Source organism: Mastomys coucha, unplaced genomic scaffold (assembly GCF_008632895.1).
Source record: "Mastomys coucha isolate ucsf_1 unplaced genomic scaffold, UCSF_Mcou_1 pScaffold9, whole genome shotgun sequence".
NCBI lineage: Eukaryota > Metazoa > Chordata > Mammalia > Rodentia > Muridae > Mastomys > Mastomys coucha.
Window position 1 is genome coordinate 106,074,424 of NW_022196915.1, and position 26,736 is coordinate 106,101,159.

Sequence of the window (26,736 nt, forward strand, 5' to 3'; positions counted from 1 at the left end):
CTGTGAGAGGTGCGGCTGCTGATGCTGGCGTCCTGTGATAGGCGAAGCCATGCACCTGAACTGTTACCTACAAGCATTCTGTGAGGTGAGAGGTGCAGCTGCTGTTTGCAGTCTGTCGGCTTTTGCTGTGTTTAGGTTTGGTGTGAGGCGCCTGGGCCAGTGAAGCAGCAGAATAAGCTCTGCTCTGAGGATCTCAAGCAACACAGCAGCTGCTGAGCCATGATTTCCACAGGCTGGAACTCTCGTGCTTTTCCTTCCATGGGACTCGAGAAGAGCATGCGCCGTTCTGGAGGTTGTCACTGTGTTTAGTCTTGAGAGAGGCTATCTCACTGAAGGTCCTTTATCTAAGAATATCAACGTCTATGACTATAAAGGACCCATGAAGTAGATTGATATTAGTCTGGGAAGGAACTGGAAAGGAAATGTATGCCTTTGGAAACAGATGAAGAAATGGCCATCTCTGTTTCTTTCTCTATGCACCCCCAATATCCTTCTCATTCTGTCATCTAGTTCAAACTTTTGATGTATGGAGATGAAATTTCTTTGGAGGAATGAGGTTGGGAGGAGGTGATTTATCACTACCAGCCAGTCTTTGCTTCTAGAATATCCTCTTACTATGCGTGGCTAAGCAGGTTGACCCCTGTCCTCAGGCCCTGAGATCAGTGCTATGGTCACACCTCCATGTGCTCTGGTAGCCAAGGACACAGGCTTCTGAGGACCTGGAATCCTCTGCCTGTGACTTAGAGGTATGGAGGGAATACCAGACAGCTGAGGGATCCACACAGAGCCATTTACAGAAGGCAGGTTGTCTTCATCCCCTGCCTCTGTGTACCTTGTATTCTGTCTTCAGTGGTCCACGGCTTTGATCTGAGTTCTCTCTGTGGAGTTTATATAGTCATATACCTTGCGTGTGTGAAAGAGCAGCCCAGAAATACATGTAGTAAAAGCATGCCCAAATCTTAACAGGTATTGCCTCGGGTGCCAACAGTACAGCAGTGACGTGACTGAGCATGTCACAGTTTTCTATTACAACAAGACAGACAAAGGACTGGCTACTCGATATGCTGGCACCAAGTGCCAAGAAGAGGAAAACAAAAACAAAACAAAACAAAAAAAAAAACAAGGCAAGGAAGGAAAGAGGGTGAAGCAGATCACACCTGTGCATTATGTCATTCAGCAGATACGTAGACGTAACTTAAAACCAACTGGAGTTTGGGAGGATATATACCTCTGGATGTGTATATAAATGCAACAGTTGTCTCATTCCTGTCTAATTCTTAATACAGTTTGAGTGTTCAAAAATGACCTTTGCTCGTGCCTGGGAAGATGGCTCAGTCAACAAAGTACCTGCCGTACATGCACAGGGTCCCCAGCATGGACATAGAAAGCCAGCGTGGTGGTACACACACCTGTAGTCCTATCTCTGCAGGAGGGAGGCAGAGGCACATCTCTGCAGCTCAGTGGTCAGGCATCCTAGCCAGTCAGTTGGTCATGGTTCAGTGTGGGCTCTGTCAAGAACACAAGGTGGAGAGCGACTGAGGAAGTTCCATATGGCCCCCCACATCTGTGAGCACATGGGTGCACACCCACACAAGTCATGCACAGATCCAACATTGCAGAGGTTTTGCTTTTCAGTGGAATAGTTTGTTGAACATGCAGCAGAGCCTGTGGAGCTGAATCCCAGATGCATGGAGCAGTCGTGATAGGCAGGCTTCTGGAGGGAGGGAGTTTTCTAGGCCCACGTTCTGCCTCTTGATACTCTGGATCATTCTCTTGGACCCCATGCACTCACTGCACGCTTCCTCGGCATTGTGATAAATTACTTGATAGAATCATCGAAAAGAGTCTTAGGGTTTGTGGGCTTCTGTCCATGGTCTCTTGGATCTATACTATCATGGGGCAGGGGGCATGAGGCAGCCATTCACTTTGTGGCTACAAGGAGCAAAGAAAGGAAAAGAGAAGAGGACCAGTGACGTGTTTGTAAAAAGATAAAGAGGTGTAAGAGGTGTTCTGTGGGGGTGTGGTGAGGTGTGGGGGAAGGGGGTACCTCAGTGGACCCATGCCAAGGCATCCCTTCCCCCCGAGGGACCAGACACATGATGGTATAGTATAGAATAGAGTTTATTCAGGGCATGGGGAGAGGAGTTAAAAGGGTAGTAGAGGCAGAGAAAGGCAGAGAGAGGGGGAGAGAGTAGAGAAGTAGAGGCTGGCCATGTAGAGAGAGGAAGGAGGGAATTGGGAAAGATGGAGAGCAAGAGAGTAATATGCAAAAGAGAGAGGAGAGGGCAGGCAGCCCCTTTTATAGTGGTCAGGCCTACCTGGCTGTTGCACAGTAACTGTGTGGAGGAACTACCTGGCTGTTGCCAGGTAACTGTGGGGTGGGGTTTAGACACAATGCTAACAACCATTATCTCCTTCCCAAGTATCTCCTTCAAGGGTGTAGTCCCTAGTGACCTACTCAAAAATTTCCTTCTCAAAAATTTCTGCCGTCTCACAGGCTGAACCAAGCCTTTAGTACATGGGCCCTTCTGGGGACAGTTTAGTGGCCCTTCCCCCCTCACGCTCGAGCTAGCACAGTACCTTCCACACCTCGCCATATTTCTCACCCTCGTTATTCAGCCTTTGCGGGTGGTGGCTTTCCCGACCTCCAGATCTCTTAAGTCCATGGAGTTAGTGACCCTCCCAGTTCCATCTTGGTTACTCAAAGAAGGGTCTGTGTAAACAGCTCCAAGTTAACACCCTTTGGCCCAGTTTTTCCTCCACATTTTCTTGGAGAGTGTCTTGAAGAACATGGAGACAAAGCTTCACTTGAGGAGAGTCCTCCAGGGGAACAATAGCGGCTGTGTTCCTTACCAGAACCCTTTGGAGCACAAACTAAACTGGGTGGGCGGACCCTGGAAAGGCTTTCCCAAGAGTAGGAAGCGAAATGTAATTATCTTCCGCTGCAGGGGTTTTTCTGTTGACATTTCCTGGTCTGCTGAGAGTACTGTGTGTACGCCCATTTTTTTGGTGTGGCGTTCTGGAAGCATCCATGGCCATCGCAGCATACCGGACAAGCTGCAGATGATGTGAAAGTCGACATTTCGACACAAGTGGGAGGCAGTGAGACCCACTGAATTCAGTGTTTTAACCCGATGTCTTGATATGCTCTTATTTCTCCCGTAGAGTAACCCTATAATTTGAAGTTAGAGAAATGGGTCCCGTAAGTCAGGGCAGATGCTGCAAAGTCCTTAGCAGCAATGAAGGCAGGTAGAAGAAGCCATGGGGAAACTTTTGTTTGGGTTTGTTAAAACATTGTATCGTAAACAGCACCCTGATTAAATGTATCCTGTGGTCTAGTAGGGCATCCTTCAATGCAGTACTCTTCTGTGTGACAATTTAAATAAAGTAAACATTTAAATACAATTGTACTAGCCCTACTCAAGATTTCAGGAGCTCCAGAGCAATATGCAGGAGCCTAGTGGCCTGTGGCTTATGGCTACTCAGCTCAGCCTTCCCACCCTTCATCCTCACTGTCCTGGCACTGCTGGTATAGAAATAACCCAGAAATCAGCAGTAGCCACTGTCACTCACTGCCACTGCCTGAGTCCACTGTCTGAGCCCTGGGAGGATTGAAAAATATCTTACTGTGACGGCCAAACCAACCATCCAGGGTAGTCAGGGCTCCACTGGTTCGTGCACCCGCTACCCCTGACCCTTCTGACCATTCGTGCCGATTCGGGCTTTGTGTGCAGTAACCTTGCAGTACAGAATCCTGTTTGGGCAACATGGTTGCTTCCTTGCAGTACACATAGGACTGATTTTAATTTAAAAAAAAAATGGGAGAAATGCTTTAAATGCATGGGGTGGATAAAAAGTAGGGAGCGAAGAGGTAGCCCCCTGAAGTTCTCCTTGTGTGTTCTGCTCTGAAGCGGTCCTTAGAAACTTGGCTGCATTACTGACTTAGCATGTCCACTCAGTTGTTTTCTTTGTTGGTGAGGAGCAGGAGAAAGGTGGTTATCGTGTTCTTGCTTAGACTAGGCATGCTGGATAAATATTTACTATCTCACAAGGCCTGTGAGAACAGGACTCGGTGGTGGCTGCCCAGGAGGGGTAGCATTCTCCTCATAACTGAGCAAGGCTTCATGAAGTCATTGCCAGCCAACATTACATTTCCAGTGAAGTGAAGAGAAGCTGCCTAAGGGAACACAGGACAGCCCCTGAGGGCATGTGGCCGCCCTCCCCCCGCCCCTCAGGTTCTAAAAAACGGTCTGTCGTGACTTTGAATTTTGTGGGAAGACTTATAGGCCTGATACCGTTCAGAGAAAGGCTCAAGTATTCCTTCGATGGCATGAAGAAACAGGTACATAGCTGATTTCCAAGCTCACTGCTTACTGGATTTACGGACATGAAGCCAGGGTACTGGAGTGACAAAGTGTGGCAAGAGGAGATGACCTCCTTGGGCTTAAAGAAAGACAGGGCAGGGACTTACCAGGGTAGATCAGCCAGCCCAGACGGTGCTTGGTCCTGTCCAAGTGCAGAAGGATTCACTGTGCTGTTTTACAGAGGCAGCCATTTTAGAGCAGGCAAGCCAATTCCTGAATGCAGGTCTTTCTGTTGCTCCTGGAGCTGAGTCCACAAACCTTTTGATCAAGGCTCGGCTTCCAGACATTTTTGGACTGTGAATTCAGTGTGACACTTTGTCACACTACGCTACTCCTTTTACTGTCTTTTATTCTTTGCCAGCAAGTACACTTGGGTAGACTGGAACCCATCCACCCATTACTATTTCCTTCTCTGCAAGGAAAACCAGGATGGAATGGCCACAGTTCCAGATCGTTACGTTTGGAGCAGCGATGTCCAGAAGTCAGTTCCGAAGGGCTTTGTTGTTTGCTTGGACTGGTTTGTTATGGCAGGACCAGAAAGCACGTCATTTTTTTTTCAAAGCAAAAATGGTGTCTTTAAACAGTTGGATGTTGTTGTTGTTGTTTTTTTTTCAAATCCTTATCCGCTTACCTGATGGGCTGTGTTTTAAGTGTCATGAACAGGACCAACATTATGGTATCTGGCCTGGTATACATTGGTACTGTTACAAAGCGGTATTAGTGCATCTCTCTTTTCTAAAACATGGTGCAGTGTACATACATGCATTCCTCTGCCAAGTCCAGATTGGTGGTGGCTGGGAGCAACACTGTTAAGATAGAGAGCAGGCAGCTCCGTTCAGTGTTCTTAGCAGACCCAGGAAGAAGGGGAGGCACCTTCATCCTTAGCCCAGGCTTGCTTTCTTGCTCTTGGAGAAAGCCAGAAGTGGAGAGACGCTTACTGATTCGCTACCTCCCAGCCACCATCAAACCGTGTTTGTCAGTGGGAGAGCTTTGGGTCTTCAGCTACAACCAGCCTGCTGCATGTCCATCTCTACCTCCATCTTAGGTGAGTTGGTTGGTAAACAGATTCAACTTGCTGATCAAGTTCAGCGGGGTCTTTTTTTTTTTTTTTTTTTTTTTAAAGACTTTTGTATTATTATACATAGGTACACTGTAGCTGTCTTCAGACACACCAGAAGAGGGTGTCAGATCTCATTAGGGGTGGTTGTGAGCCACCATGTGGTTGCTGGGATTTGAACTCAGGACCTCTGGAAGAGCAGTCAGTGCTCTTACCCAATGAGCCATCTCACCAGCCCCAAGTTCAGCAGGGTCTTAAAGACTGGTGTCCACCTTGGAATCAAGGTGGTTTTGGTGTCATTTATCTATCTAAGCTAAAAAATTTAGTTCAGACGTCAAGATCAATTCAGATTTGGTAACTCCTTTGTTAGTTAGGATGTTCAGCCTGGGAGGTAATGAATGTTAAAATTCTTAAGCAATAAATATTTCTGTCTGGAATATTAGATTATCTACGTATGTACGTGTGTGTGTTTGTGTGTGTGTGTGTGTGTGTGTGTGCGCGCGCGCGCGTATTGTTCTGAGGCTTTGTCTAGATTGATACTGGACATGATTACAGTTATTCAAAGAACAAGAAAGCATCATGAACGTGGGTGACCCGAGGCCACTGCCTACTCTCCAGCCCACTGTTTGTCTAGGCCAGAGGGGGAGTACATTCACCTGGGGAGCTTTCTTTGAAATGTTTAGGGACATCCAGGTGACATGTGATACCTGAGGGCTCAATGGAAATCCTGGCCCAAGAGAATCTGGCAGATCTAGGTCTTCCGTGTCCTCGTGTCCTTCCATAAGAACATCCTGGACGGGGTGCCCTCACTGCTCCCTTTCTCAGGTTCCCTAGATGTAGGCTCCTCCCTGCACATGCTCACTCGTATTCTTTCTGGATTGGCTTGCACTCAGGATTCTCTGCCGTCAGCGCTGTCTCCCAAGCCTTCCCATTCCGCTTCCCCGGATAAAACAACATTTCTTCTCTGAGTGAGCATGAGCACTCCTCCTTCCCCAGGCTGGGCAGACATGGGAATTCTCTAAAATCACAAGGGCTACAGCAGACTAGCATGCTATTATTCGCAGCCCACCTCCTCGTCGTAGTGTGCACAGAGCACTTGCTGATGGGCTGGTGCCCCGGGAATAATAGCTGCCTTCCCTTCCGCACTCCCGAGCCCCACTAAAGCGCTTGTAAACTAGAAAGCATTTTTTTTTTCAGCAGCAAAGTGATTTAGATGACTTCAAATGATGCTGATTTAAATGATTTTCAAGTGATGGCTTTTAAATGACAGCAGATGAATCTCCATTTGTCACCTTCCTATGAGTCCAAGTCAGAACGAGGACCCCGGTGTGTCATTTATTATTTAGAGAACTGGCTGATTGCCCTGCAGGTTGTTGTGGGGTCCCTGTGAGGAGGGACGGAATGTCCAGTCTTATAGTCTCTTACAGTACAATGAACCCACCGCAGTTAATTAGTGGATGTGTTTGCCTGGGGCAGGAGTTCGGCAGGGCCCGAACCTTGTCCAAATAACGCCCTCAGACTTTCATTATGTGGACTTGCAGCTCTCAACAGCCATCTGTGCGTGGTTTGGGGAAGCAATTATGCTGCAGGTGTGTGATGGAGATGAAGTCATGGCTTAATTATTTGGTGAAACAGCAGGCATTTTGGACCGAGTTCTGGATTCACGCTCTTCCCAGGCTTTTGTTCAGGCCAGTTAGTTCTTTGGAATTTTGAAACAACCCGAGATGGAAGGAAAGACATTTATTGCAGCTGCAACCAGCTGTATACAATAGTTTTAGCATATCAGCCTGCTCTAATTTTCAATGACTTTGTAAGAAAAGCTTCCTGGTTCTCTCTTAAGTGTCACTGCTACAGGAAAGCGGAGGGTGGTGTTTCTGGACTCTCTGGAGTTCTAGCAAAGTTGGGGTAATGGGGAGCCACCTGCCTTCACCCAAATTCTCAAAGCGCTTCTGTGTCCTGTCACCGAGCTTTAAGAAAGAGAACATTAAATGCTGTTTTAGGTCCTGCTTGGTGTCACTCATCCGTAAGTTCAAGGTCATCCTTACTTGCAGAGGGAGCTCATGTGACCAGCCTGGGCTGTGTGGAGACTCAGTATCCCCCAAAACAAGATAAGCAAACCTATTGTAATTGGTGTTTGAATTCAGGTGTACAGTGTGGTGGCAAAGCAGAGACTGAACCCCAAAGCCTCACACATGCTGGAAACACACTGCCAGCAAACTTTGTCCCTCCGGGGGCTCTTGAATGATGTACTATAATGCTCTCTGTTATAGTAGGTCTCTACCAGGGCACAGAGTAATCTGTGCTCCCTGTAGCCAGCTGGCCAATAGTTTACACTTAAAATTCTTTGCACTTATTTATTTGGGGGGACAGGTGACATGTCGTGGCACATATGGAAGGCATAGGACAACCTTTGTAAGTATGTTCTCTTTTTCCAACACTTGGGTCCTAGGGTTGGAACTCAGCTTGTCATGCTCCATGGCAAAGGCCCCTAGCCTCTGAGTCACTTCAGACCCAGCGTACATTTTGGCCTTGACTGATGAGCACAGTGGGGTGGCAGCTAGTAAATCACAAAGCATGCGGCAAAGAAAAGGGGCAACTTAGACTTCCCATGGATGCAGGCTGTGCTTGTGAAGGCCCCTCACCCCACACTGGGCAGCTGAGTGCTCCTGGGTAGGCCCCCTATTTTTGAGCACTATCATGTACACTAGGAATAGGAATTTTGTGAACATTTCCTCTCTAAGCCTTCTACAATATTTTTGGGGTTCTGCACGTGCATGTGTATATCTATGTTCACACACACACACACGTGTGTGTGTGTGTGTGTGTGTGTGTGTGTGTGTGTGTGTGTGTGAGAGAGAGAGAGAGAGAGAGAGAGAGAGAGAGAGAGAGAGAGAGAAATATGGAGGCTCTAGGCTGATATCAGGCATCATCTTCTATCACTTTCTGCCTTATTGATTGAGGCAGCATCTCTCACCTGAACCCAGAGCTTGCAGTACACTAGCCAGCTTGAATGGCTGCTAGTTAGCACACAGACACACACACACAGACACACACACACACACACACACACACACACAGACACACACCCACCCTGCATGGGCATCACCTTTGAAGATCTGAACTCTGTTTCTCATACCCATGAGTCAAGTACTTTATCCACCAGCCCCTGAAGTAGCACAGCAGGAAAAGTTTGGCTATCCCCATTTTATCAGGGAAAAGTGAAGAGGCCATGGCTTTTCTTTGCCTTGCCTGAGGTCCCCTGCTTCCACATCACTCTTGGTGTCCTGCAGTGCTGGTTCTGATGATGTGGCTCCATGCTCACAGGGAGCCTGGCTCAGGAGGATTGGAACTCCTCCTCGGGTGATTTCTCTCCAGCACCTGCTTGTTTGGTTTGATGAGGATGAAGCCATCAGTTGGAGTCAGGGCAGCTTTCCTGTGTTTCAGCTGTTCTGTGCCCTGTCTGCCAGCCGTTCCCAGGAACACGGGACATCCTTATTTGTGCTTACACTGTGTGTCAACTGTTGTGGACTTTGGTCTAACACGCATGATGTTAATTGGGTCCCCAAAATTGCTCGAGAATCTGCATGTAAGAAGCTGAGGGTCCTTGCCCCCAGTTGGTTTTGATAGGTAAATACAGTTGCCGGTGGCCAGTGGTTGGGCAGAGAGACAGAGGCTGGGCTTTAGGATTCCCAGGCATGGGACAGAGGACAAAGAAGACATAGCTACTATGCAGGGAAAGGATTAAAGACCAGGCCTGTGCCGGGCAGTGGTGGTGCACGCCTTTAATCCCAGCACTTGGGAGGCAGAAGCAGGCGGGATTTCTGAGTTTGAGGCCAGCCTGGTCTACAGAGTGAGTTCCAGGACAGCCAGGGCTATGCAGAGAAACCCTGTCTCCAAAAAAACAAACAAAAACAAACAAACAAACAACAAAAAAAGACCAGGCCTGAGAGGTGCAGAAGAGAGAGCATAACAACCATGTAAAAGCCGGGGAAGAGTGGTCCCACCTCCCCACCACCCCCAGCCCCCACTGGGTCTACGGTAGCAAAGATGGAATATAGATTTTAGTAAGTAATAATTCAGGAATATTGGAGGGGAGGCATTAGCAATGTGGAGATTTGGGAGTGGCCGAGCCATTGAGCTGTTTAAGGCACATTAAAATATAAGACTCTCTCTCTCTCTCTCTCTCTCTCTCTCTCTCTCTCTGTCGTGTGTGTGTCTTCCATTCGGGAACCCAGAACACTGGGTCAGGCATCGAGAAACATGTGTCATTAATTGACAACTACAACTGTTGACACGGTACTCCTTCATGCAGAGATTTATTCTCACCATGTGCTTACGAATCCCTTGGTTATGAAGCCCGTGCACTGTAAAGGAGGATTTGAACACAGTCCTGGGTGTCGTGGGAGCTGTGAGCAACATGAAGGAGTCGTTTTCATCCTATGCGACAGGCCTGTGTAATGATGTAGATGAGCTCCAGCACACTTCCCAACAGAATGTGGAACCGGGAAGTAATCAGTGGGTGAGCTGGGCTCTGCAGGCTCCTAGCTGAGTAGAGCTGTGGAGTCTTTCGTGGAGCGGCTGCATGCTGCCGAGAGCCCTCTACCTGGAGGGACAGAAGGGCAGGAAGGATTTACACTGAGAGGGCCCTGGACATTGCAGCCCCGTGATGAAATAGTGATTATAAAAAAAAAATAAAGCTACTAAATTGGTTTGAATTCTGGCAAAGAAAGTATTGCGTTCCCTGTAAAAGAAAATCTTTTGAGCTCATACAAACTTGAAAGGGGGGAAAAATTCTGCCACGCAGAGGTAGCCATTATGATAAATGTCTGTTTTTCTCAGCCTTAGATATCTTATTAATACTGACCTCTGAGTGCAGCCCCTTCTCAATTCCATGTTTGCACAGCACTGCTGCCAGGCACAGAGAACAAGTCAGTCCTCAGCCAGGAGACATGAAAACACGCCCCAGCTGGCTCCATTTCAGAGATGGCGCCCAGCAGGTGAGGGTGGGAAGAGCAGGGGCCTCTTACTGAAGTAACAGCGTTGACATTGCACATTCACATTCTTTCTTTCCTCGCTTTGTCTTTTGAAGACTCGGAAGCCGTGAGCCTTGCTCACCGAGTTGTGATCCTGAGTAGCAGAGTAATTGCTAAAGACGAACAGCATCTTGACAAGGTGGTCTGACCCCGAAAGGACTGCATTAAAGCCCTTGCCCCATTGATCCACTTACAAGCTTGAATTCAGAAGTTTAAAGATATGCAGCCCAGGACTAACCTTGCCCCTCCCTACTTTCCTGTCACACTAGGTCTTAGAGGCGAGAGGAGGGTCGGCTCTGCTGTTGGCCTCAGCTGGCCTCGTGGCCTGTGGATGACATCAGGCTCTTCCTTCCCTGTGCTGTTTGCTGGTCACTGGCAGCATTTGCTCAGGGTCCTGAACTAAAGACCTGGAACAGTGCCTTTTCAGTCACGGGGGAGTTGAGGCTTTACACTGAGTTTTCACGGCTGCTTCGTAGCTGTGGAAGGAGGCAGGCAGATACTGTGGGCCCTGTTGTTATATAGCACACAGGAGGGGTGTGTCGGGTGCTTTTCAAATAGGTTGGCTTCTAAGGAGGTGTCCTGTTCTAGAACACCGTGTCTGTGAGTATACACGTGTGTTCTAAACATGGAGGGCACTCTAGAATTCTATAGTGCCCCTCTCCAGGTAGCTTCCTCAGAAATCTTATGCTTTAGCTGAAGGATAAGCTGACGGATTTCCCATTTCGTCATTTCTTTGAAAGACACTGTGGGTCTCTTAATTCCTGAGGAGAGACGCCAAAGCTTGGGCTTGCACAGGCACTTCCGATTTCTGTGTCCTTAGAGAGCTACTGTTAGAGGGAGTCTCCTGATGCCTCCTAAGTGACAGCCCTAGGCCAGGATGACTTCCCTAGACCTGAGATCATGGTTCTGAAGTTAGTGTGTACCAGTGGTCCACACCTTGGTGCCGTCTTGCACTGAGGGGCAATGCCTGGAGGCAGTTTTGGTCTTCTGGTGACATCTGGTAGGAAAACCCTACAATGTGTAACACAGTTGACCACAGAGAACCTTGGACCCCAGAAGTCAGCAGTGTGGAGATGACACTGACCCCAGGCTGTCCACCCACCACCTAAATGTATTTCTTTTTCTCTGTTGGGCATGCAGGCTTTTCCCTGCCTCATGCATCACTTCTAACACCATTCACTGTATCAGTGGAACCTGCAGGAAGGTCATGGCTCCATTAGGTGAGGTTGCTGCAGTGGGCCAAGGCCAAAGCCCAATCTCACTGTGAGGTGGTAGGTTTCCAAGGCAGGTTAGCATGTGGCCCATTTTCCTCTCTTGTTTTAGAGTTTTCCTGGTGTTTGCTGATCTCTGACAGCTAAGGTGTTTTGTTCATGATTCCCACATTGTTGCTAGGGCATCATCTAACCTCTCTAGGTTCAAATGCCTAAGAGAAATACGAAACCAGTGAAGCTGACTGCAGAGCTCTCTTGCCTTTTGGAGGGAAGTGAGACCAGCAGTGACACACAGAGATGATACTCGCTCCGGAAGAGCAGGTGTCGGGCCACAGAGATCTCAGGGGGTAAAGCTCTCACCATGTAAGCATGAAGACTGGGTTTGGATCCCTGGACACACACACATCTGCAATCTCCATGTTCCTTCTTTAAGATGGGAGGTGGAGACAGAAGAATCCCAGAAGCGTGTGGGGGTGGCCTGCTAGCGTGATGTAGCCCGCTAGTGTGGTGCGGGCAGCCTGGACCCGGAGGTCATCCTCTGTCCTCTACAAGCACTCCGTGACACATGCATGCACCGTGCCTGCTACACGGACCTGCATGAGCACACACAGAAAGCTAAAAAAGAATCAGATGTTTCTATTGTTTATTTATTCATGGATACACACGCAGTTGGTTGAGTTTGGCTAGGACCTCTTTACAAAGCACAAAGGACGGCTCTCCTCCAAGCAGGACAAGGGGAGGAAGGTTGCCTGGAGCAACCTCATTAATTAGAGTGACCGGATTTTACAAACCAGACAGATCAGCAGGGCTACGGCCATTACCTTCACAGGCAATTCCTTTTCCTTACAGCTGGATTGCTTTTAAGGAGGGCTTGTTGTAGAAACACCTTAATTTTGACCCCATCCACAGACCTAGTCCCCAACCTTCTCTACCTCCCCCATAGTGAGGAAGGAAGAAGAGAGGCACTTTCCAGGCTCTGAGTCAAACGCCACACCTTGGCACAAAGATCTCAACAGCCATGCGACTGTTACTTAGCTAGAAAGCCATGATTAAGTCTAATGAGGACAGGAGGAGAAATTAATCTCCACCATTGGAGATGCCATGGCCCGTGCCTAGGTGTGGGGGAATCCGAATCTCACTCACCCCTTCATTTCCTCATTTGTTTAATTTCCTACCTCCATTGCCATCCTCAGTCCTGAAGCATTGAGGATCTGAAAGGCAAAGATGGTCAGCTGTCTTCCCTCTGAGGCAGGGCACCCTGTGAGGCACAGGTGAGTGCCATCATAGCCCTCCCTCCTGATGATGATCGATCATCCACGTGCTAGTTACCGTATCCCTCCATCCATGAACACCCACAGCCTCCGTGTTAGAGGCGTTCCCCCCAACCCCCCCACACCCCAAGCATAGTGATCCATGAAGGAGAGGCAAGCCAGAGAGCACGGGAACTGCTTAGATTCCGTCAGCCCGAAATGAAGCCTGGTTACCAGGTGAGGGTGCTGAGGGAGCGGGTCAAGGTGATACTGCCCCTTGGCCAGGGAGAGCAGGGCAGGGCAGATGGGCAGATCTCTGTAGCTGTTTTGCTGGGTATGACAGGAATCAGTAGAGAACAAGTGGGAGGCAAGCCCCAGTGTGACGAGCCTCAGACCCAGGAACAGAGCTGGTTCTGGATTCTTCTGGCATGTGTGTGGTGGTGGCTGGGCCCTGGGAGGGTCTTCCTGATTTTTGTGGCTGTACTTTGTGGGGGACAGGGCCTATTTGATTGTAAAGGGGATCCGCAGTGATGTTTATATGGATTAGATCTGCTCAGTGTTTCCAACCCTCAGAAGCATGGTGAGAGAAGCTTTGAAATCTCCATGAGATTGCTGCCCAAATGAGGCCTGTGTAAAGACAACACTAGTTGACATGCCAGTACCCATGAGGGAAATCTCGACAGGCCCCAACCCTAGGTAAAAAGCTACAGACAATCGGTGGCTGCTGAGAGAGCAAATAGTAGTCTTCTGCTGGCGTGTACCCCCAGATAGGTTATCTAGTCATAGGTGGTCTCCCCTAAACTCATGCCCGTATGAGCGACACCAAAGGGACCCAGCTGGTTCTAATCGTATATACGTATGTATACATATATGTAAGTAATTTTTAAAAAGGTCTTGAATTTGAAAAAGAGTGGGGAGGCATGGACGGCCAGAAGCAGAGAAAGGGGTGGAGAGGGAGAAGGAAGTGACGAGCACTGGGCTCTTACATGGAATTCTAAAACACAGTGCAATAGCATCTTAAGTGGAGTCAGGTATGAACGATCCCTGTTGGTTGGCTGTTTTAGTAGGACGTATTCTGGACAGCCCCGTGCAGAGGCCAAAGGCAGACGTGTAGTTACATGGGTGGGCCTCGGGAGGGAGAGCAGTTCAGAATGGCTCACGGCTGACAGACATCTTTGCACTTGGCTGTGGGGTGCGTGAACTACTTTCAGAAGTAATTGTGTACATCCAGTGGTCGCATTTTACAGAGTGTAGAGCGCTCTCCAGTAAAGCTGTTAGTGTTGAACTTTGATGTTTGTTTTGGGGCTCATGAAGAGGGTGGAAGACCCTCAGGAAGGGTCATATGGGGTGAGGTCATTGCTCATACTCATTCTGGTTTGGAGACAAATGTTTGGGAATAGAGCCCTTAGGACTTGGAGTTGGAATTTGTTTTGTTGTTGTCTGTATATAGTAATGGGCTTCATTCAGCATCCTTAACCCTCCTCTCCCACCATCTCCAGGTCCTCCCCTCCCTTCACGTCCTTGCCCCTTGGTCCTCCACCCCCTTCGTCTCCCTCTCCCACCTTTATGCCCCTGGTAGTTCCTTTGATCCATCATAAGACTTGGAACTTTACTTTTATTTGGAGGATATGTGGTGTGCATTTGTGAAGTGTGAGTGTGAGATGGACGGGTGTGAACATGCAGGTGCCCACATACTCAGAGGCAGGACAGACTCTCTGCCTTGCTGCCCCGAAGGAGGGTCTCACCATTCCAGGTCTGCTGCTGAGGCCTCCACCCCCAGGCTCGGTGTTCATGGTCCAGTGTACCTGCCTGACTTTTTATGTGGGAGCCGGGGATTTGAACTCAGCACTACATGCTTCCAAAGCAAGCACTCATACCCACAGAACGTCTCCCTTTTCCAGACTTGGTGCTTTGAAACAGAAGTCCTGCTCTGAACTGACTTCCTTACGGGCAGTACACATCATGACTTCCATGCCACCAGCTGAAATACTTATGTCAACTCATAGGCCATATGTGTAGAATGTAAGCCCATTTGTACAGGAAAGCCATGCTAATTGAGCTATTTGTGTTCGGTACAAGTTAGTAAAATCGATAGGTTTAAAAAGTGTGCAATCCTATAATCTGCCATGTGGAAAGGACTTTAAAGGTTAAGAACTGGAAAACAAATACCACATAGAACAGCGAATGATTAAGAATTCTGTGTCCCTGGCTCACAGTGTTTGGCTGGCTGATCGAACAACCCCAAAGCTAATTTATCATGCTGCTTGGCAAGGCAGTGCTGTTCATGAGAGGTCACTACTGCTTGACTGTAGCGCTAGTCCGGATGTACTTCCCTGGGCTCATCTCCCTGGTTTTCCATCGGGCCTCCTGGCCCTGGTTGTGTATTCTGGGAAATTAGTAAGGTGCAGAGGGTCACTCCAGGCCTAGTGCCAACTGACCACCAGCCCCACTTCTTCTCACTCAGGGTGGACGTGTCTTGGCTGGGACCCAGTGAAGCTGAGTTCCTTTCTGGAAGGTGCCCTTGATCTGCCAAGCCTGCTTTGAAGTCAGTGACGTTTCTGGGTTTGGAGACAGCACAGTTGTCACTTAATCAAAGGCTGGAGTACTCATTATGATTTTTATTCCTCTAAAATTATTTTAAGATGGTTTACAGGGTGTGAAGTTAAATGCATATATGTGCTTGTATACATATGGGCCAGAAGTTAACACAGGCATTTTCTTCAGCTGTACTCCACAGTCCTTGTTTGTTTGTTTGCTTGCTTGCTTGTTTTTATGACAGAGTGTATGTAGCTCTGGCTGGCCTGGTACTCACTTCATAGACGAGGCTGGCCTTGAACTCAGACTCTTCATAGTGCTGGGATTGGAGACATGCACCAGCATGCCCAGCTCTACCTTCTTTTTAAAAAAAGAAGCCTTGTTTTATGTGTGAGCCTGAGAGTGTGTGTATGTGCACCATAAGCATACAAGTACCTATGGAAGCCAGAAGAGGGCATTAGCTCTCTCTTGGAACTGGAGTTACAGGCAGTTGTGAGTTCCCTGGTGTGGATGAAGGAACTAAACCTGGTCCAGTGTGCAAGCAGACAGTTATCTCCACCCTGAGCCTTCTTGGCACCTCCCTCGTTTAATTAGTTAGTTCTGACACGGGGTCCCGTTCAGTCTAGAGCTTTGCCTGGTCCAGGAGCCCAGGGCCTCCTCCTGTCTGTGTGACCTCAGTGCTGCTAAAACACCCCTACCCTACCTCAAGAAAGATGAGCTCTCTGTTGCTAACCTGCCTGCTGGCTTAAGGTCATTGCTCAGTTGCCAAGGATGGTGTTCACTCTAAATTGTGAAGATCTGAGATAGAGAAAGGGCAGGTTGCCACTGGGATTTTTACTTTAATTTTAATCCTGTGGGAAGAAATTGTGGAATTGCTCCTGCTCATTTGAAAGGAAGGTGTAGGAATTGAGCGGAGTAGTGAGGCCTGCAGGGCACTGACTTTGTAAACAGAGGAGGCTTTGGAAGGCAGGGCCCTTTTTACTGTTAGAGGGTGGTTGGGAAACAACTTGGAAACCCAAAACATTTCCTACCCAAGACCAAGAGTGAATGTTCAGGCGGAGCAGAGAGCAGAGAAGTCGCCCTAGATTGGGGTTCTTGCCCACCTGCTCTGGGCTGCTTCCATCAAATATCCAGTTGCTTTAGTTTTGGTTTCTGACTTCATTGGAGACACAACTCAGTTAGAAGAGAATGTGGCCAGGCTTCTCTTTCTCGGGATGCCCAGGTGTAGGTTGAATCTGCTATAACTTCAAAAGATCCAGGGTGGCTGAATCCACTCATAATCTTAGCACCTTGGAGGCCCAGGCTAGAAGAGTATGTTCGAGGTCAGCCTGGGGTAAGGAATAAGCTTCATTCCAAAACAAGAATAGTAAACCAAAATATCCCACAAAACAATAACAAAAACAGACACACCCTAAAACAAAGATGGTTCATGATGGATGTAATGCTGTTTGGAGATTACTTTAGTCGTGTAATGAAGATGTAAGCGAAGATGAGGCCACACTGGCTCTGGTCTGTCCTTAATCCAATGCAGTTGGCAACTTAGTGGAGGAGATTGGGGTGGTACATCCCTCAGCCAAGGATGGCTAGCCTCCGCTATCTCAGGGCCTCCTGGTGGGTGGAATCAGCCCTGGGCTGCCTCTGGCTTTGCTGTTCCTGGCCTCCTGAACCTGTGGAGAGAGGGAGAGGATGCTGCATTGATCTACACAACTGATCAGAGAAGCACTGGGATGCCCACCCACAGCCTCCATGGATGCTCACAGTGTGTTGTCTCCCTCCCACCCCCCGAAGGCATCCCCTGCACCCCCGGATGAGGTCCTACTAGCCTTGTAGTATGGATCTGTTGCCCTAACAAGGTGAGAGGACAGTGTCGCCAAGAAAAAGAAATTGGAAGGAGGAAAGTAGCAAATAGTATGTGGAAGGGATGAGAGGCGGGGACTGGGCAAACTACCTCTTCTCCATGCTCAGTGAAGGAGCAAACAGTGAGAAAACCATCAGCTCTAAGCAGAGACTTGGTTTGGGGTGTTTCGCCTCACGTGTGGAAGGAACTAATGGACGAGGGGAATATAGGTACCCCTGTGGTAAATGGGACCCATGTGACTCCAGCAGGGGCAGGTAGAGCTGGGCTTGAGTCCTAGCTCTAGATGTGACAGGGAGCTAGTTGCGTAAGTCATTTTTCCTCAGTGGGAAAGACAGATAGGTGTTCTGCAGAGAGCCTGCTGTACTCAGCTAGGCACCGAAATTTGTTTGCCTCATTTTGACACAGGGACTTGCTGTGTATCTCTACCTGCCTTCCTCCTCCTCTGGCTCCTAAGCGTGAGGATTAAAGGTATGTAACCCCTTCCCCCTCCCCCAGGCCATTAAAACTTGTCTTATTTCATCTTTAAAAGTACTTCAAAGCTGCATTTGTACCCAATACTTCCAAAGTGACCTGCTAATAATCATGTTTTCCCAGGTTAGTTTCTACCTCTTCAGGGTACTATTAAGGTTAGTCACCACAGTGGTATGCCAAGTGCGACCCACAGGCATTCAGTGGTGCTCAATAAATGATAGTTTCATTTCTCCACAGCAGCAAACTTAGGAATCAAATAACACATGTAGGGATAAATGCCAGGCAGATGGCATTGGTCTGTCCTCAACATCGCTGCTCCTTTTTTATGACTTGGAGACCAGGTCCACAAACAAGAAGGAAGGAAGGTCTGTGGTGGAGGCCCCCACAGTCAGGCAGGACAGTGAAATTTGCTTAATGAATACTTCCTAAGGTTTCCATGGCCATTTCTATTTGAGGCAATTAGATTTCATGAATAACTGGGCCCAGGGGCCCACAGTGGCATTTCCTAGGGTTCTACTGGAGATGTGGAATGATCCAATTAGGGAGCTAAATTTTAAATGTGTGGGTACTGCTGGCGAAGAGGAACTTTTCAGTTTTCCTAGGGGGTTATAGGCAGCAGCAGATGATTCAAAGGCCTGAAGCAAAAGCCCTGTCTTGAAAAAGCACCAGGCCCCAATTTGGGGAGCAGAGAAGCCGAGAGCCCTGAAGCAGGGGAGCAAGGGGCAGAGGTCTGAAGGCAGAGCTGCTGAGCTCCCTGTGACCAGGGCTCCTCAACTCCGCACAAGTATGGGACTTTTGCTCCATCGCAGAGGATCGTAAATGAGGAGGAGGCAGTGTTGTGAGCAGAGGTGCTCTGTCAGTGACTCAAGTCATCTGCTTTTGGATGTTCTCTTTGTTAGAATTTGAAGAGTTGGTCCCTCGTGCTGCACTTTTAAAAACCAGGCTATGTTTGGCCCGATTCAGACACTGTGAAGAGACCTGGGCAACAAGAAGGGCTGAGGATCTGTCCTGACTCCTCTTCCTCCCCACATCGGGTGGTATGGGGGAAGAGAGGGTGGGACACTTCTCCTATACCTCCCTAGTGGTCGGAGTTGAGGCTCAGCAGGTTTGCCAGCGTTTTCTGTTGTGTACAGCTGCCATTTGCAATGACGATGTGGCCACTAGAGCCACAGGTGCCCAGGACGACTGGCCTCAGAACAGCTGAGCTGCTGTCCCCCCCCAAACAAACAAACAGACAAACAAACAAAAAGACAGTGTCTCCTTTTTTACTAGGAATGGTGGAACTAGGAACAAGGGTAAGAAACAACTGAGGAGCCAGGAAAGCAGATCTTGCTTGAAGAATTTAGGAAGTGGGTGGATAGGGCCAGAGAGATGGCCCAGCAGTCTAAAGCAAATACTGTTCTTGCTGGGGATCTGAGTTCAGTTTGTTACAACCACCTGTAACCCAGTTCTAGGGGTCTGTCACCCTCTTCTGACCACCACTGGTACAGAGATACACATAATTTTAAAGCAAAAATCTAAAATTAAAAAGAGTAAGGGATAAACTCAAAAGTCAACTTTTTAATCCTTGAATGTTGTCAGGATAATGATGCAGAGGGACATAGACAGCACGGCCATAGAGCAGGCTAGACCCAGGGTAAAGACAATGTGAGGACACGGGATAGGCTAGATTCAGAGTGAAGACAGTAAGGGCATAGAACAGGCTAGACCCAGATAGTAAAGAGGAGTGTTCTTGTCCACACCCCTAGGAATAGGTGGGACTTCTCTTAGAATTCGGGCACCACATATATTTCTCTCCATTCATACTTTCCCCATCTTTTCCATGACAATTTGTCAGCTGTGGTGGCACTGGAAACACAGACAGGAACATAGTTAGATGTTATCTACTATCAGTCTGGCGGCCATCATAGACCCAACCACTTTCTGCCAGCCCGCCACAGAAAGATGGCACCTAAGCTGTTCTCTGACTAAGATGGCCACCATGAGCATTGGGGAGTATGGGACTCCTTTCCTCTCTGGACCAGTTTCTGTTGCCTTTCTCCCCACCATGGCCAGAAAGCAGAGGCCTACTGGTTTGCACAGGTGTTGAGGCACAGTCCAGTTCCATGCTGTTGAGTTAGAGTGTTGAGTCTCGCTCGGGTCCAACCTGAATTACACACTGGAGCGGGAGGTTGGAAAGTTATCATATCCAAAAAAGGATTCTGAAACTTAAAAGCAACTTCAGGACACCAATGCTGCCGCCACCATCTGGTTCATCTTGGGTCCTGTGGTGCCACGCTCTTTAGACAGCTGATGGTCTGTCTGTTAGGTGTGTGGTGCCACGCTCTTTAGGCAGCTGATGGTCTGTCTGTTAGGTGTGCAAAAGCAACAAAGCCCGCTTTCATCCAGCGAAGGTGATGCAGAGAAGGAACATATTAACGTGTTAACACTGAAACAGAGGTAAGTGGACCACACGGGTGACTGATCTCAAAACAGGTTAAAGGAGGCCTCGTCTCATTAGCTTCCATGTTTAACCTCCTCAATTATTAAAAGAAAGCATTTGAATGACTGAAAAGATGATTGAACTGCATAGTGGTCAGACAGCCATATTTCCCTTCCTGTCGGTGCAGAGCTGTGAAGTTGAGCGACCCTGAGATTTGTTTGCTGAGCTGCCATCTGTGCCTGGGTCAGAGTGTCCACCTTCCCTGCTCGTTCAGTTCCTCCCGCAGTATGCATGACCCTGTACCTATCCCAGGCACTTTCAAACAGCATCTAAATCAAATTTAAATTCAGTGAAGTGCATGAAAGGTCCTGTGCGAAAAGGGACTATGTAAGGGGCTCTTAGTGGCCACATCTCTGTGAACACCAGGCTAGCCTAGCCCTGACCTGAATGGATGCCAGGCTAGCCCTGACCCACGTCTACTTCTCACGTGAAAACTGGAGTTTCGACTGCTGTTTGCCGTGCCTTGACATCAGCTGTAGGACTGTTTCCCTTCTGGTTGTCAGGGCTCTTTGGCTGAATGTGGGTCTGCCTGGTGCCATGTACCCACGGTCAGGTGGGCTCCACAGAACCAGAAGTAACCAGGGAGCAGAAGCCGCTGCCTCAGAATTGCTGCCGAAGCCCAGCTCGGGGCTGAGGAGGTGGCACAGCTGATAAAGTGTATGCTGCGTCAGTAAGCTTGAGGGCTTGAGTTGGGATCCCAGCACCCACGTAGAAGCTGACTGTGGTGAATGTACATCTCATGTGGGGCAGAGACAGGCAGTTCCTTGGAGCTCTCAGGCAGACAGTCTAGATGAGTCTGTGCTCAAGTTTTTGTGAGAGACTGTCTTAAAAATAAGGTGAGAGTGACTGAGGAAAACCATCTGATGCTAACCTATGTGAACACACATGCGCACACACACTAACCAGGACTCTACAAGGATGCTCTAAACCCATGCCTTCCACAAATGATAAGTGGAATTTGGTATAGTAGCAAGCATACCCAAGAAACAAAACTGAACCACTGGAAAACCTGCACGCCTGCACCCACACAAGCTAACTGAAGATACATGTAGCCATATGCTCTGGGTGCTGCATGAACAGATTAATAAATGTAACACAGGATTAGCTTACACAGTGGCTTCTCCAACATATTTGACAGAATAGCTGTTCTTTATGGCATGGTGAGAAAAATATTTTGTTTCTTGATAGAAAGAGTTTATAGCCAGGCAGTGGTGGCGCACGCCTTTGATCCCAGCACTTGGGAGGCAGAGGCAGGTGGATTTCTGAGTTCGAGGCCAGTCTGGTCTATAGAGTGAGTTCCAGGACAGCCAGGGCTACACAGAGAAACCCTGTCTCGAAAAAACCAAAACAAAAAAGAAAAGAAAAGAAAAAGAGTTTATAGTTATTAGTAAATACATATGTAAAATCCCCTAAGGCTGAGGAGATGGCTCGGTGGCTAAGAGCACTTGATCCACAAGCACAAGGAACTGAGTTCAAATCTGCAGCAGTCACAGAAGAGGCTGCAGGCCAGCTGCTGCCCCTCAGCCCAGCACCAAGTGGAACCCACTAGATCCGGAGGAGGGTCTGAACGCTTCACCTCTCAGCAAAGTTTCTGCGCAGCTGTGCCAGCTGTCACTCCATCAATCTGTGCTGCTTCAAGCTCCATCAGAGGATCTTCTTTTGCAGTGAGCGGCGGTTAATGCAGAGACTCCTAACTGGTCAGGGTGTAAGAATAAGTGACTGGCACATCAACCCTAAATGGGACGCCTATATCAAACCGCAGCCTGTCCTCCGCAAGGCTCAGGAACATCTTAGAAGAGGGGTCCAAGGCCCGGCAGAGCGTAGGGGCTGGAAGATGAGAAATGCTGTCTTCTGGGGGATTGCTTCGCAGTCAAGAACACTCGCTGCTCCTGCTGAGGTCTGGAGATTGGTCCCCAGCACCCACATGGTGGTCCACAACTGCCTTTAACTCTTGTTCAGAGAAGCTAACGATACCATCTGACCTCTGAAGGTACCAGGCACACTCACAGTACACATACATTCATTCAAGCAAACACTCACATCCGTGAAATGTAATACTTTTTTCAAGGGGAGAGGCGCCCCTGGGATGGCTCAGTAGCTGGGACCTGAGATCTGTTCCTAGCCCTTATGTCAGGTGACTCAAACCTGCCTGTAACTCCAGCTCTGGGGGTCAATGCCCTCTTCTGACCTTCATGGGTCCCTGGGCTCTTGTGTTCATATCCACACACAGACAACACATATAGACATTCAGAAATGAAAGAAATATTTTAACAAATGGCACATCTTGCTCTGACCCCTTCTTATGTCTCAGCTTCATGGCTGTCACGCGTTATACAACTTCTACCACATATACCCGATGCATTGGTAATCCTGCCTTGACTCAGGTGGCCCTACCAACCTTGCACTGAAACTGTGAGCCCGAGTGAGTCATTCCTTCCTTTAAATTGTTTCTCTTGGTATTTATTACAGTGTTGACAACCTCATTAACACATTATTATTATTATTAATTATTATTATACTTTTAAAGGAAATTACAAAAATAGGTCTTCAAACAGAAAACATATGTCTAATCTGTCTATTTTCTACAAGAATAACTAAAATTTTGCATGCTGTTTGCAGTGAATTTTGCTTAGTCACTACAGGAAAAGTAACTTGCAGAATTCACAGCCACCTAATTCAGTCTTCCTGTTGATCATCAACAGTCATTTTTTTCAAATCCCATATAAAGAAGCCAACGTCAGAGCACTTAAAACACTTGAACCAAAATAGAATTTAGTCATCTTTATAACTAATATACATTGTGAGTTTCTGCTCAGCTGAGCTATGGTCTGAAGGGAATACACATAAATTGGGTTTTCTGCTTGGTTTATACTTAGATGGGCTGGGAAAATGTTCTTTTAACACTGGATTTTATAACAGCCCTTCCCCCAAAAGATTTAACTCTATATGTATAGATGTTTTGTCTGCATATGTCTCTGCACCAGGTTCATGCAGTGTCTCTAGAGGGCACAAAAGGTCATTGAATCCCCTGGAACTGGAGTTACAGGAAGTTATCAGCCATCATGTGAGGTTCTCTGCAAGGGCAGACAGCGCCCGTCGCCACTGAGCCAGCTTTTCTCCTAGTTCCGTTTGTAAACTCAATTTTATACAATGCCCACTGTAGAAATGGCTTCTCGGTGCCAGATGACTCTTGCTTTGCTCTGTCTTCTAGTTTGTGGCTGACAAAGGAAACAGCAGATCAGCTGAAGTGACTTTATTGCCAGTCTTTTCATGAAGGCACTCACAGGCAGCAGCTTAGTCAAGACTGTGCGATTTGGCAGTAGAAGCAAGTAAGGTAGGGTCCTTGGTGCCCCTCTGCCACTCACGAGACTATTACTGCGTAGTGGGTACCCCTGGCACTAAAGTCTTCACATGGAATTGTGACTGTCTGTAGACTCTTACCACACCTCACTTAGATAATTGGTCAACTGTTAGGTAATGATTTGACATTTACTGTAAAGTCACAGTTTGAAATGGTGTCTTTGCAGAATCTCCCCCCCAATCCCAACATACACACCTAGAGTCTTTAAACTTAAAAAAAAAGTACTGTTATTTGGAGGGGGGAAAAGTACTTACTGGGGTAAATTCCATTGTCAGATGTGTTGACTGCCTGGTGTCCCTTGGAGCCCTCCCTTCCCCTCTTCAAGTTCCTCCCCCTTCCTTTGTTAACTTGACTCGTTAAAGACCCTGGTCGCTTCAGGAGCTGGGTTTTTGGAATTGTGATGCAGAGGTGTTTCAGTGTGGTGTTTGATGTGGGCTGTCCAGCAAAATCATACAGACCCGTTGGCTTACCTTAGCTGCCTTGTAACTCTTGTTGATGGTGGGCATTGGGGCTTTGTTTATTGGCTCCTCCATGACACTCGGTCCTGAGGCAACAACAACAACAAAAAGAAGTCAAACTCTCCTGGGCGAACCAAATAGAGAAGGGGAAGTGGGTGCTGTGAAAACCACCCAGACGTTTGCTGGGAGCAGGGGAGGGCTAGGAAGCCTTCCCTCGAGGAAGATTTATGGCAATGAATCACGACTAGTATAATTTCTGCACCTGTTGCCCAAATCGAAGAACCTTTTGCTTCTATGTTCCAACAAGTCGTCTCTCCGTGATAATTGAAAGCAGTGCTTCTAGAAGCATCTGGTCATTCGCACAGCAGCATTCAGTCTGTCTTCATGGCCCCTGCATCAATGGTTTGGTTAATACATCGGAGCGAGGCTCTCCATCATTGACCTCTTTTTCATATGCTGTTCGTGGTACTCGGTTGTCTATACAAGAATGTCGTTAATGTTACTGCTCCTGTGTGACTCCTCAGCTTGCAGAGTTCGCTCTGCCAGACGGACCTCGTTAGGGAGCGATACGTAAGCAGCACTGGGCCAGGGTTTTTTTTTTTTTTTTGGTGAGCCAAGAGTGACTTCTGAGTGGGGTTAAAAATACACAAGCTCTGTATCGCTCAGTCTTTATGTTCAGCAAATCAGAAATCTGGCTTCTTTTTGGTTTGCTGCTAGTGTTTTTGCATTGAAGACGTGACTGGGTGGGCGCATGTGAATATGCAGATATGTACCTATGTGCAGGGTAGAGCAGGGCATCTTTATTGCTCTCTGCTTTAGTCCCTTAAGATAGGGTCTGTCCTTGAACCAAAGCTGCTTGGGCTAAGTAGGCTGGCCAGTAAGCCCTCAAAATCTGCCGCCCTCTGTCCTGCAGTCCCGGGGTTACAGGAGTCTGTGGCCTTGACTGGCGTTTCGTGTAGGTGCCTGGGATTCAGATTCAAGTCTTTACCCACTGAACATCTCCACAGCCCCAGGATCTGCTTTCTTAGTCCATCATTATACACTATTTTAAAAAGCTTTAGTAAACCAAGGAGGCACATACAAGTCCACGGACTCCGAAGATTTCCTAATCATATTTACCTTAGCATCTACATATAGTGTGTCCGGCTTGGTCTTTGGAGCTGCTGTACAGAAGGTAAACGTTGTGTCTTGCATGTTTCAGGAAATTCAGAACTCTTGAACCAGTGGGGGCGGAAGGCACTGTACTGCTCAAACCTGCCGTGGTCACTGGGCCATCCTGCCAGGGAAGCAAAGCAGGTTCTGACTGCTCCTTCAGGTCACCCTGACTGGTTTGCACACATGGCGAATCAAAAGGGAATTACAGTATAATGCGTGTTGTGGATTTGTTTTTAATTGAGAAGTCGGTCAATAAAGGGCTGCTTTGAAAGACGAAGAAAAAGAAAGCGTTGGGTGCATGGGTCTCTCCTGAGTAATGTACATGAGAAGGATGCTCTACTGGAGGCTGCTGTGTTTGTTTCTTCTGTGAGTTTCTTACTACAAGAAACTGGTAAAGCCTCTTGACCTGTAATATTAAGAGACTATTCTTATTCACAGGCCCAGTCTTGGAGACAGTGTTCATTGCTGTCTTTTCCCTCTGGTCTCCTGTCACCCTGCAATTCTGAACCCCCATGTCTGTTCACCAGCACCTCCCTCTCTCCACCCATCCTTGTGAGCCAGTGTGCTGCTTCATCTGTCAGGAATTTGCTCCACGCTGTTCTTCTGCAAACATTCGGGGCTTCTCCCCTCTGTCGGTGAAATTTGGACTCATCACACAGTGGAGGAGGAGAAAAAACCAGCACGTGACTCTTGGCTGCTGTTTCTGTAGACTAGAACCTCCAAGGGTCTGTGCAGCTGGAACCAGCTTCTCCCTTGGCATCACTGCGTGAAATATGTGGAAGTCATCTTGCGTGCTAAGCTCAGAGCTCTGGCAGGGAAGGCAGAGCCTAGCTTTTAGAATGAGGTCCTTTTGTGTCTGAAATCAGTCAGATTTACTCTCAGCTGATTTCCGTAAACTATTCTTCTTCCGACGGCAGGTTTAATTTTCAGCAGAGGATTCTTTGTTTCAGAATCATGCTCATGGTTCTCTAGTTGTTTTAATCTGATTTTTCTGGGAGCAAAATGCTACTGCTGACATTTGAATAAAACACATTCAGTGAGCTCAAACTGTAGGCTGAGGATCCTGCCACTCCTAGTAACACACACACACACACACACACACACACACACACACACACACACACACGTGTATGCACACACTCTCATTCTCTCTCTCTCCCTCCCTCTCTCTCTCTGTCTCTTTCTCTCTTTCCCCCTCTCTTTCTCACCATACAATCTCTAGCAAAGAGCCTACGCCTTTTCTCACTGGCTGCATTCCTTCTTGTATGTCACCCCTGTAAAGTTCAATCACAGATGACTTAGAGAATCTTCTTTTCTTTCAGAGCTCACAGTCTTACTTGGCTGTATTTTCTCTGAAACTCCCTGTTTTCCAACAGAGCCTAGAGTAAGTGCTGCTGTTGGGTCACTGTGGGCGGCTCATGCTGCTGGGTGTGTTTGTTTGGGTAGGATTCCATGGAGAAGTGTGAACCGGAGCCCTGGAGTTTTGTGTCGTGTTTTCCAT

General features: G+C 48.0%; 1 protein-coding gene and 1 long non-coding RNA gene across 6 annotated transcripts in view; one reads left to right on the forward strand and one right to left on the reverse strand.

Annotated features, from left to right (window-relative positions):
* Farp1 (FERM, ARH/RhoGEF and pleckstrin domain protein 1) overlaps positions 1–26,736 on the forward strand; it is a 241,672-nt gene that overhangs the window by 123,026 nt on the left and 91,910 nt on the right. The window lies entirely within an intron of this gene.
* On the reverse strand, positions 9,722–11,189 carry LOC116085294. The gene is made up of 2 exons (XR_004116481.1): positions 10,286–11,189; positions 9,722–10,024 (listed from the first exon to the last, which is right to left on the reverse strand). It is a non-coding gene; the product is annotated as an uncharacterized LOC116085294 (long non-coding RNA).